The sequence below is a fragment of the Camelus ferus genome, chromosome 4 (assembly GCF_009834535.1).
Source record: "Camelus ferus isolate YT-003-E chromosome 4, BCGSAC_Cfer_1.0, whole genome shotgun sequence".
In the NCBI taxonomy this organism is placed as follows: domain Eukaryota; kingdom Metazoa; phylum Chordata; class Mammalia; order Artiodactyla; family Camelidae; genus Camelus; species Camelus ferus.
The window spans coordinates 71,193,497-71,205,367 of NC_045699.1; positions in this window are offsets into that span (position 1 = coordinate 71,193,497).

Consider the following 11,871-nt stretch of genomic DNA (forward strand, 5'->3'; position numbering starts at 1 on the left):
TTAGCAGTGTTAAACAGAAGCAGAAACCAAATCGTGTGGGTCTCAAAAGAGGCTGATGGAATCGGGGTGTTAATGATCTTGGGGAAGGCAGCCAATGTGACCCAGGAGAAGGAGAGCGCTCGGCACGTGGGGCCTTGGGAGTCGCTGCGACAAACACCACGATCAGGGGCAAAAAACGGCAATTAGCTGGAATTCAATTAGCTCCCCGGTAAGGTGAGAGAGAGAAAGAGGGAAACAGGCTCATACTGAGGATTGTTTTAAAAAAGCCAGCTTCCATCCGATGCCAACTGTGTCAATTAGGACCAAATTCAGCTGTAAGTGAAAAATATCCAGAACAATGATGCCTTAAACAAGATACCCTAGTTTTCTCCCACATAAAAGAAGACTGGAGATGGATGCCAAAGTTGCCAGAGAGACAGGCTCCTTCTGTCCTGCTTCTGTGCCAGCCTCAGCATGTGCTTCTACCTCATGGTCTAGGTTGGGCTTGAGGCCAGCCATCACGTCCACACCTCCACCAAGTAGGAAGGAGGAAGAGGAAGAAAAGACCTCCCTCCTCTCACCATCCCCTTAAGAACACCTCCCTGCAGTTGGACATAACCTGAGTCACATCTCAAGGGCCACTCCTAACCGTAAAGGAGATGGGATATGAAGTCTTTCTCCTAGGCTCAAACTGGGAGCCCTACTAGGAAGGGAGAATGGAAGTGTGGCTATTGGGGAGGAGGCAGAGAGCAGACTGCGGTGTCCTGAAGTCAGAATACATTCAGCCCGAATCAAAACAGCGTCTCATGTCAAAACAAGACACTGACCTTGAGTGCAGTGCAGGGGAAGGGGAGATTGACGATGGGGAGCTCGAGCCCCCTGGAAGGGGGAGAATGTGACAAGACAGAATGTTAAAAGTACATGGGATTCGTCATGTAAACTGTGACATTAAGTCATGGTGCTATTCATACTATACGGTGTAAAAACGGTAAACTTTATCCAGACAGGAAACAGAGACTTACCCTGGCCACATCCACTTAATCAGCTCTCCAGCTGACCCTCAGCACCCCAATATTTTAGCCCCCACTGAGCTTAAGGCACTGCAAGGTCCTCTGTCTGGACCCTGGGCTCTATGGCTTGAGAAAGATTTGCAGTTAATCTTAATCCTCACCTGACCATGAAACAAGCCCCCCCCCCCAATCCTAGGTTCCTAACGTATACCTACTATGTGCTTATAACCTACTGGGGTAACAGGCAGTCAGACACTGATCAAACATTTCCATGAACAAACAGACCGTCTCCAGTGTGGTCAGGGCCAAGAGAGCCAGGAATGGGGGCAGCGTTCGGACTGGGTTAGGGCTGCGAGGGACAGAAGACGCTCGTAACAGTGGCTGGAACAGAAGTTCACTCCTCTCCTGTCCATCTAAGCCTGGAGTGGCAGAGGGGCTGCCTGGGGCCCTAGGGTGCATCGAGCTTGTGCTGCACAAGTGGCCCTGATGGTCCAAGAGAGCAGTTCCTCATCTCACAGCAAGAGTAGGGAAAAGCAGGGGTGGGGTCCTGGTTCTAAACACGCTTACGCATTCTTGACACTTCCTCTACCTAGAGGTGGGGGCTGGAGGAGCCCCTGGCGAAGGCTTAGGGGAGGAGGAGAGAAGGGACCTCCAACATGCAGTGGTGGGAAGTGGCCAGTGCAGTCGCCTGTGATCAAGGGGAAGGCAGGATTCTGCTGGACGGACTCAACGATCCTCTGAAGGAGATTCCAGGCTCCCTGCTGAAGAAGCTGCTTTGCTTCTTAGGGGCTAAAAAGGAAAACTTCTCAGTTTTTAAAGGAAATGTAAAGGAGGAATACTTGCTGGATTTGAAAAACAAAGCTGTTTCTCATTCCTAGCCCTCCAGACAGAAAAAAAAAAAAAAATTCAAATCAAAAAATGGCCTGTGGGCAAAGATCAACCAGAAAGGAACAGAAGAGCCTCTGTGACACTCAGAGATCAGAGAGCCCAGGGGGACTCCGGGCGCCAGCCACCGGAAGCGCCGCCTGGTCTCCGCAAGGGTCTGGGCCTTCGCACGCTGTCCCTCCCCTGCTGGCACTGTGTTGAGCGCTGCCCACAGACATGCCAGGAAAAGGGACCTTCCCCTCTGCTGCCCCTGGCCCAAGCTGCACAGGAGGGAGCTGGGCTCCTGCAGGGGGGCCCCTCAGCTCCTGGTTCCCACAGCTTCTCAACCCTCTCTGTTCAAGTTCAATGGAAACTGGTGGCACTTTTCTCTTACACTCTAGCAAGAGACAGTTGTGTGTGTTTGGCTGGGTTAGACCACATGCCCATTCCTGAACCATCCCTGATGTGTGTGCGTGTGCGTGTGCAGGTTGGGAGGGGTCAGCCTGATACCTAGATTGGTCAGGACCTCCTTCCTCTGGAGTGGGCATGGGGAGGGGCGGGCTGAGAGACAATCTAATTGAGGCACATGTGTTGATGAAAGCATTCAGGGGCTGGTTCCCCAAAGGCAAGGCGAGGTCCTGTTCTATCCCAAGAAGGGTGACAGCACCACGGTGTCTGCATTCCTGTGATCATGTGCTCCCACGGGGCCGGCACCATTCACAAACACGGCTCACGACAGGACAGCATCCCTAATCTGCACTTGGCAGCCTCGGGGCACTCAGCCATCAGGCCGGGGCTCCTGAGAACCCACAACCTTCATGCAGGGAGGCACTTAGCTGAAATGCCCAGGCCCGAGTGTAAGACTCATCATGAATCACCTTCCCTGTGGACAACTGCACACTAGACAGGTCTCACCCCGCTTGCCTCGCATCGCCAGTGCTATACTCTGAGACAGGAGACAGCTGGAGGGCTGGTCTTGTCCCTCGTCACCTTCAGCTCCTCCCCTGCCATCCAAGTGGGGCCCCCCTTGCCCTGAGCAGATGGCCTGGCCTGTGGTCCCTCACTGAGGCTGAAGACAAGTTAAACAGAGTCACACATCCGCCCATGGACAGGCTACTCAGGCCTCTGTGTGTCAGGCCCCCGGCAGGACTTGTCCACACGGTGTTCAGTGTCTCTTGCTGGTACAATCTCATCACCATCCTTTAACTATGGCCCCGAAGTTCTCAAAAAAGTTTTAGAACTACCTGCCTGCTTCTTAATTAGATCCCTACTCTTTTATGTTCAGAAGTTTTCTTGAATTTTGTTGGTTTGCAACTAATGGAAAGAAACAGGAAGGAGAGCAAATTAACTATGGCCTTCGGTGATCATTAACTTGACCAACTACCCTTTGGAAAGGAAAGGCCAGTGCCTATTAGCTTTAGGGGCATCGAGTGCAAAGTCAAATATCAAAAGGCCACGGCGAGAAAGGGACCGGGTTCTAATCAAGGCAGGGAGCTGCGGCGCAGTCACAGAAATGCCAATGGGATCGGGGCCGGGGGACGGGCGGCACCTGCGCCTCTGACATTCTCTTCCAAGCACTTCAGGTTTCCAAAGGGCATTTTCAATCTCTTGTGCTTAAGAGATGGTCTTGATGCACGGCTGAGACTGCTTTACAATGTCTGCAGAGGGGAAGTCCTCCCAGGGGGTTGCCACCAAGCCTCTGGCTTCCTTCGTCTGAGCATTTCCTTCAGAGCAAGCAAAGAGAGACGAGTGGGCGTCTTCAAGGCCATGGCGGAAAATGGGACAGGTCCCCGTGGGCGACAATGTCCAGGGAGCATCCTCGCTACGTTTGCAATGATGTCGCTGACAAGACTGTCTTCACTGTCTGGCCTTCTCTTTTGCCTTGTATCCCTGGCATTTAGCACCTGCGCACAGTAGGCGCACAAGAAATATTTGGTGTGATCACTCACAGGACTCCTGCACTGGACGGCCAGTCACTGGTCTGATTCACAGACGAAGTATCCACATTCAGAGGGAGCGGGAGACTGGCCCGTGGTCACCGACTTAGGGGCAGAGCAGATACCTGAGTCCAGCTTTCTTATTTCATTCCACTTCTGGCAAATATTTATTGAGCACCTACTGTGTGCTAGGGGACCAAGCAGTGCCCCAGGCACAGCCCCTGTCCTCACGGAGCCATCACTCTTGCAGGGGGGACGGATGACAAGATAAATAGTCAGCCAATGTCCGATGCAGGGGCGCCCTGAAGAACAGAGGGAGGGGCAGGAAGGCTGGGGCGGCCACACTCTTACAGCACGTGGTCAGGAAGGCCTGTCTATAAGGCTGTTTCTCTGGAGGAACAAGAGAGCGGCCTCAGCTGACATGTGACGGGTCCTCTTCTAACCTGAGTGAAAGATGACCTGGATGGAAGCTCATGTCGTAGCAGGAGAAACAGTCACGTCTACCACCCATCGAGCACTTGCCACTGGCGGCGTTGTTTCCCGTGTGTTTATATGGTTTGGGGTAAATAATACCAGCCACTATTAAAAAACCCCAAATCTCAGTGATTTAACACAATAAATGGTTTACGAGTTTACTTCTCTTGCACAAAATCTGCTGCAGAAGCTCCTGGCTGGGTACTCCCTCGCAGCTCCCCTCCAGGCAGTGACTCAGGTCGGGAACCCTCCCACCTTCTGACCCTGCCACCGCTGGGCGCTGCTTCCCACGGGCCCTCAGCGAAGGGAGAGAGAGCACAGGGAACGCAGGCCGTCTTTTAGCTGCCTTTGCTGCCCACATTCCACAGCCCCACTTAGAGGCAGGGGACCCAGCAAATACAGTTGTGCTGGGTGTTCACGAAGAGGAAGTAGGCTGGGTGAGCATACTATAAGTAGCTGTGGGAAAAAAAAAAAGAGCGAGAGAGCAAATCATGTGGCTTTCTGGAGGAAGGATATTTGGGCAGAGAACATCCTAGAGGCCAGGAGATGGGAATGTCTGGTGCCTTCTGAATGGAAAGGACTGGACACTGGAGTCTCTTTCCACTTCCGGCCTGGTGCCTCCTCCCCCGCCATGTTTAGGATGGTGTCCTCCCAGAGGAAGGTGACAGCAAGCCCCAGGCTGGGGTGATGGGTGAGGACAACCCCTGTCCTGAGTGCAGGGCCCCCAGCAGCCTGGGGGAGGGACCCTGCTTCTCCTTGGAGTCCCTGAATTTGCACATTCCTGCCTGGGAGGGATGGGCAATCTGCTGAGGCACACGGCTCCCACATCCACCCCATCTTTGTGCCCCACCTCCGCTTCCCACGGCAGAGTGGGGTTCGGGTGGCTCGGCAGTCACTGAGGCTGGGAGCTGTGGGGGAAGGCGTCACCCCCGGGAGGCTCTCCCGAATTCCCCTAGCGACCTCACGCAGGCTTGCTGAAGCGTTACGGACTCCGTCCACAGCTGCCCATCTGACGGTGGGATGTGGCCTGACGGCCCTCCCGGGACGAGGTGAGCAGATCACCCCTGGCTGAGGCTCCTTCTCACAGCACTACTGCCCGGGCCCGGGCTGCGCCGTAGGAACAAGTCTGTCATGGCCACCGCTTTCTTTTACTACTCTGCGCTGTAGCGGGATCTGCTTCATTTTGACACTGCTGGTCAAATGTTATCCTGAGAAGAGTTCTGGGGAAGCGGAAAACGCGCTGACTGAGGGAGTCTGGTTCTGGTCCTCACGCTGGGGGAGTGAGGGCGGGTCTCCAGGCCGTGGATGGCCTGGCGGTCAAATGCACAGGCTGATCTAGAAAGTAGCTAAGGTCCACGCTGAGAGGGAGAAAGAGAGGGGGGCAAACAGTAAGTTCATTCCAGCAGAACAACACTCAATCTAAAACCCAGCAGGTTAGACTCAACACCGAAAGCACAAACCATAAACAAAAAAATCTGATAAATTGGACCTCATCAAAACCAAATATATCTGCTTTGCAAAAGACCCCATTAAGAGGATGAAAAGACAAGCTACAGTTGAGAGAAAATACGTGCAGATCGCATGCCTGCCAAGGATTCGTATGTAGAACATATAAGGAACTCGCAAAGCTCAGCATTTAAAAACAATCCAGTTAGAAAATGGGCAAAAGACATGCACAGACATTTCGCCCAAGACAATACACAGCCGGTAAAACGCACGTGAAGACACTTGACATCACAGCTGCTGGAGAAATGCAGATAGAACCACGATGAGGTCCCACTCCGCGCCCATCAGAATGGTCAAAATAAGAAACAGTGACAACGCTGGGAAAGATGTGGAGACGCTCGATTCCTTACACATTGCTGGAGTGAGTGGAAGATGAGATAATTTGGCATTTCCTTTTAAAACTAAAAATGGACTAACTATATGACCCAGCAACTATGCTCAGAGGCACGTACGTTGCATAGAAATGAAAACTTATTCTCATGCAGAAACTTGTACACGAGTGTTCACAGCAGCTTTATCGGTTAACAGTCACAAACTAGAAACCACCAAACGTTCTCCAGTGGATACACGGTTAAACAAGGTGTGGGAACTACTGGAATATTACTCGGCAACTTAAAGGAATGGATTACCGAGACACACCACAATTTGGAGGAGCCTCAAGGAAATTATTCTGGGTGAAAAAAGCCAACCTCAAAAGGATACTGACAGCATGGTTCCCTGTACATAATATTCATGAGATCAAATGATCCTGAGATGGAGAACAGATTAGTGGTCGCCAGGGCTTAGGGACAGGGATGGAGGCGGTGTCCTGAGGAAGAGGCAGCATGAGGGGGTTTTGCAGGGGGAGTAGAGAGATACCTTGTTCTGGTGGTGGTTCCACAAAGCCACGCACATGGTAAAACTGCACAGGGCCAGCGACACGCAGACACAGTCACGCAGACACACCAGTGAGTGCGTGGATAACCTCATGAAATCCAGTAAGCTCTGTGCATCATACCAGCATCAGCTTCTCGGTCTGAATGTTGTACTCCAGCCGTGCAGGGTGCTAACACCGGGGGAGGCCTGGGAAGGGCATGTGGGACCTGCTGATACACGCACGCTGTTGCAACTTCCTGTGAGTCTATAATTACTTCCAAATAAAAACCTAAAAGCCCAGGAGAGATTATGTTACCGCCATCATACAGGGGACGGCCACCGTAACACAGGACCCCAGGGCGGCCGCTCTCTGCACGCTCCTGACGTGGGAGGGCGTGTCGTGTGGTGGAAGCCGCTCCCTTCCTTTCCAGAGTGAGGCTCTCCGCTGGACCCGCAGCGGCCCAGTTAGAGACTGCAGTTCCCAGCAGCCCTTGCAGCCAGGTCTGCCACAGGACTGAGCTCTTGCTAACGAAGTTCGAGTGAACTGACGTGTACCAGGGCTGTGTCTGATCCTACAACACCCGTGCCTCTTCCCAGTTCTGTAAACTCGGCAGGTGCCTGGGACTCAGCTTCCACCATGTGGAGCACATCGCAGGTCACGTGGCGGCGCCAGAGGGCAGAGGAACAGGATCCCTGAGGGACCCCGTGGAGCAGAGCAGCCCTTGGATCTGAAGCGGAAGAGAGGTAAGTGTCTCTGTTCTTTAAGCCACCGTTTTGGGGCTGTTGGAGCAACTCCGCCTTTACTAAGTGGAAAAAAAGCAGGCACACAGCATGATCTTATTCTTTTACCAAAAAACGTGTCCGCACCAACACGTCCCAGCGAGAGGCCCGGAAAGGGATTCCCCGAAGTGCTCTGGCAGTTGTCTCCTGCCGGTGGGAATCAGGGACACTGTTTTCTTTCCTTTGCTTGCCCACATTCCCTAATTTTCTACAAAAGGAACACGTGTATTCCATTTGGAATGGGGAGAGCAAGCCCGGGACGGGGAGAGGAGTTAGACCAGAGTAACGCAGTAAGTTACGGCCCAGCCCACCCGCGGCGGACGGGGGCTGGCAAAGCCTGCTGGCGGCCTGCCTGGCTCTCGGGCACGGCCCCCTGCTGCCCTCCCGCCTCCCCGCATGGCCCCTCTGCTCCCCTCCCTTCCCGTTCCTTCTTGCCCAGGGGGCTGCTTCACTCTTGTCTCTACCAAGCTTGGGAACCACGCTGCACACGAAGCCTGCTGCCAGCAGGACTGGCCTTCTCAGCACCAAACCACCGCTCACACTGTCCCCGAGGACAGCCAATCTCTGGCTGAAATCTCAAACTCAATTAGCACCGAGACGGGCTGAAGCTGTGCCTTACTAACTAATCATCTCAAAGCTGCCAAGACTACGCTCTACCTGGGATGTGCCTGTGAACTTTAAGGTTTATCTCTTCAAGTGCTAATAATAGGGAGCAGCCAACTTGCAATTTAAAAATGCAACTTGAGAGTGATCTTTTGAGATTCCTTTCTACTGATTTAAGGAGCTGGAGCAGGGAGAAGGGGGGAAGGACGGTGGAGACTGGGGAGAGAAGCCCGCCTGTCCTAGACAGTGAAGCCTAATTATTCCCCGAGCAGAAGAGCTGGAGGACAGGCCTGTCCATCGCCCAGGCTCATCTCCCGAGCGTATCACGTGGCCTTGAACGAGCGCTGTCTGCGTCGGACCAGCCCGGCTGGCTGCATCCTCAGGGAGCAGGTGGAGCGAAGCGGCCCCTCCTTCCGGCCAGAGGTGTCTTCGGCATGCCAGTGGGGATGCGGCCCCTGGGAGGCACAGGCAAGCCAGGTGGGTCATCACGTTTTGTCCTCTATCTGCAGACGTGATGGCCCAACCCTGCCTCCCGTCAAACTGGCGGAGGGTCCAGATCTTGCGAGAATACTGGTGGCTGAAGCTGCTGTTCCTTCTCCTCCCAGCTCGGGTGACCTTAAAAGACTCTCGATTTAGCATCAGGCCCACACTCTGCCACTCTAAATGCGATGGGGAGCTGGCGCATTAACACTGAAAGATCACCATTTTGTGCCTGCAGCCTTCCGTCAGGGGTGTGAAGTATAAAAACACTGCTCGATACCAAAAGGCCAACTCCCGGTTTAGCGCAGGGAAAAAAATCTGGACAACCTTTCACGGCCCCCTCATCCCATTCTGCCTGCTCCTGTCGGGTGCCCTGCTGATTAACAGTCACCTGGCCGGCAGGAAGGACGGGGTGGACGCACCGCTGCTGATCCTGGCAGAGAAGCGTCCGCAAGACAGAGATTTCCAAGTTTGGGCCAAGAGCGTTTCTCGGGCAACCCTGGACACAACACGCCTGGCAGAGCTGGGACTGTCAGTCCCTTTGCTTCTGGGGAGGAGGCTTTGCTGCTGAGCAGCCACAGAGCTGGAGGGCGGGGCAGTCTTCTCCCCGAGGGGCACTGTGGTGTGAGCCCTCCAGCCGCACCAGCCCACCTGGGAGTAAATCGGACAACACTTGGAGAGTGCCCGGCACAGAGTGGATGCTGAGCTGCGCGGGGAGTCATTGAGTCACAGAAAGCACCTCGTAGTTCCGGCCTAGTGATCACCCGGGGACAGTCTCCGTAACGTTCGGCCGGCACACCTGTGGATGGCTCCGTTCCTTTCCGTGAAGGGCACCAAAGGATGGTCCCCGACCTGGTGCTCACAGCAGCAGCGGGGCCCAGCTTCTCACAATGCACGTCTTGGAATGGATCCCAATCCATCTCCAGTCTCTATTTTTACCCACTTCAGGTCAATATGTTCTCTGTATTTTAATGGCTGGCACACCGGCTGCTCTCTGTTTGTCTTTTAAGCACCAAGGATCCTGCGATCGGGCAAACCAGCCCCTCTCACCTTCCCAGAGCTCAGCACCCTGCCGTTCCGCTTTCTCCCCTCAGGACCGAAGAAGAAGAAGGTCAGAGGTGGGGATGCCCCAAAGGTTGACAGTCCAACCCTTGTATTTCTTCTCCTCTTTTAATTAGGGACAGTCAAACGAATAGAAAAACAGAACAGCACGCGTCACCCACATATCCAACGCCCAGCCTCAGTAATGATCTACTCACGGCCAATCTTGTTGCGTCCACAGCCTCAGCCCCCTTCGACTCCCCTGCCTCACTGTCACTGGACAATCAGCTGTGCGTCTCACAGAAGAGGGGATGGGCCCGTGCACGCAGAGGAGGAGCCACCCGTCTGACTCCTCCACCTGGAGCAGGAGGCCAGAGCTCAAGCCCCCGCCCCCAACCCCGGCGGGTCGACCCCCTCCATGCCTTGTGGCTGCTGCCACACTCTACCTGTACTATTATTTACTTACTCTTTTTCTTTAATGGTCTCACTTTTTCATCCAAGGACGTTCATTTAAAATAGAAACTTTTGATCACTCCTGTAAATGGGGAATGCGCACTCTTTGCCACAGATGGTAGGTATCACTAAAGATGACACAGAGATGATGTCATTCACTCTGAGTAGGAACCACTACCTGCCCGAGGCTCTGAACTCAGGGTCTGCCCTCTCTCCACTGAAAACGGAGCTCAGCGGGGCGAAGAAGGACCCTTGGTACCAACCGGGACTCAGATTTGCTGCAGCTGGGAGGACTCAAGCTGCTAAGAACCCGAAGAGCTGTCTCACAGTGTGGTTTACTGTTACCATAATTTCATTCACCGTCAGGGGGCTGGTTTTTGCACACATGAACGTCTCTGCTGTGCACGGGCAGTCAAGTGGCAGTCAGGATGTACCTGTCGCCTGCACGTGCTCCAAGTCGCTCACAGCAGTCGTGCTGTCATCACTTCGCATGAGCTGTGTGTACCTGTAAGCCCTGCCTAGGGTCAGTCTACTCGCCGTTCACTGTCTTCAAAAAGATGGGCAGCAACGCAACAAAATGTTATCACACACCCACTATCCTCTATTCTGGATTTTCTTGCAACAAACAAGTGTCTCACAAGACCAAAGAAAGGAAGATACCCGCACGTCAGTGAAGCTGTGTTATGATCTGTTACTGGGAGCCCCGGAAAGGGATCGCCTGTCACATGTTAGCCAGTATGACTCGAGGCAGGAGAAACAGCCAACCCCCTTGGAAGAGATGAAAGGAATTTCAAAGCAATGAAAGGCTGGTGTGACCGATTCATGTGTCACACAGGATGATCATTAAAGCCTGCGCCACAGTTTAATTGGCAGCATGTTTCTCTTTCTTAGTGGTTCATAAAATAATGGTGCATCTTACAAGTGATGGCAACTCAAATGTGATAAGCCCCGAATCAGCTGCGGTATGGAGACGTTCCTGCCCTACGTCCTGCCGCCCCAAACGGCACTGAGAGCACGGCCGCCTCCTCGACAGGGCTGAGGTTCTCGCCTGCAGGGCTTGTTAGTAACCAGGTTGCTGGACCCCACTTCCCAGAGCATCTGATTCAGTTGGTCCAAGGTGGGGCGTGAGGATCTGTGTTTCTGATAAGCTCCCATGACGCCACAGCTACAGGACCACACCTGGAGTGGCCCTGTCCATCACTTCCCATCACCAAATCGCCTTCATCTTCTGGCTTCTTTCAGCCCGGTAGGGTTCGGTGTGGAGGGTCTGTGTAGGACCAGAACCCAGGTAGGAGCCACCATTCTTTGGGACTTCTCAGAAGGCAGTGTCTCTCTGGCATCATTCATTATAAAGAGAACATTAGTTGTAGTGGAGGCTGGGTCTAGGAAGCTCTGGGGACTCTCCCATCCTTCACAAGACCTTCAGCAGGTCAATGCTTCTCCCTACGAACAGGTTGTGGCTTCAAACTGGGGGTCAAGGCCCCGAATCAGCTCAGCAGTCTGGGCTGGAACCTGTTCATTTTAACATTTACGGCAAAACACGGGACACGCAAGCCAGGCACACCCAGCTCACACGTGTCCCGGCTGGTCACTTGGGCAGGTTCCTTTCCCTTCTGCATGTGCGTGAGTTCCTGGTTTAGTAAAATGAAACATCTGTGTACTTTTTCCCTCAAAAAGAACAATTTTCAAAGCCACCAAAACATCTTTGAAATGGAAGATTTGCCAACACTGCCCTCTCTCCTGCAAGAAGCAGGGAAATGAGTCCTCAAAAAGCACCATTTCAAATACAGACATCACTAAGTCTGCCTTCCTCGAAAGGCCCAGATCTGCTCACATGTTCACAGAGCTGCACGTCAAAGGTGCTTCAAGAAACAGAAGACAAAGCCTTG